General features: G+C 51.8%; 1 pseudogene; it reads right to left on the bottom strand.

The window, feature by feature from the left end:
* The window catches only part of LOC148836337 (28S ribosomal RNA), a 2,000-nt pseudogene extending 1,802 nt beyond the window's left edge, over positions 1–198 (bottom strand).
* Between the last annotated feature and the right edge of the window lie 486 nt (positions 199–684).

Raw genomic sequence — 684 nt, 5'->3', positions numbered from 1 at the left:
CACGGACTGAGCCTCGATCAGAAGGACTCAGGCCCCCGGTCAACACCGGGAGAGGCGGTCTTCCATACACCACATTTCCCGCGCCCACAGGACGGACGGGGATTCGGCGCTGGGCTCTTCCCTCTTCATTCGCCGTTACTGACGGAATCCCGGTTAGTTTCTTTTCCTCCGCTTAGTAATATGCTTAAATTCAGCGGGTCGTCTTGTCTGATCTGAGGTCGTAGCCGGAAGGCGCCGGGATTGCCCCCTTACCCACCGACGAACAGGGTTGGCGGGGCGGGCCCCGGCGTGGTGCGAGGCCGACGGCATGGCCGCTGGGCTCTCACGCTTCACGGTTCTTTCCCATGGCGGTTGGGTGAACAGCCTCTGGCATGTTAGAACAATGTGGGTAAGGGAAGTAGGCAAGTCAGATCCGTAACTTTGTGATAAGGATTAGCTCTAAGGGCTGGGTCAGTCAGGCTGAGCACTTGAAAGGCATGGTGAATTGAAGATTCTCAAAACTTACTTTGTATGATTGGAAACGAATATGTGATCGGATCAACAAAATGCTGTGGTGTTACTTTTTGTCAATGAAGTCTTTTCCTGTCGCAACAGTTAAACTGATGCAGACGGTTACAAAGAAAGTGGACCATGGTAATACTTTGAGTTTACAGCCTGTCCAAGGTCATTCATTATTAATTCTAT

This window comes from Atractosteus spatula, chromosome 4, assembly GCF_055471065.1.
Source record: "Atractosteus spatula isolate fAtrSpa1 chromosome 4, fAtrSpa1.hap1, whole genome shotgun sequence".
Lineage (NCBI taxonomy): Eukaryota > Metazoa > Chordata > Actinopteri > Semionotiformes > Lepisosteidae > Atractosteus > Atractosteus spatula.
The sequence above is the reverse complement of the archived record's forward strand: the minus strand, read 5'-3'. Positions and strand labels throughout refer to the sequence as shown.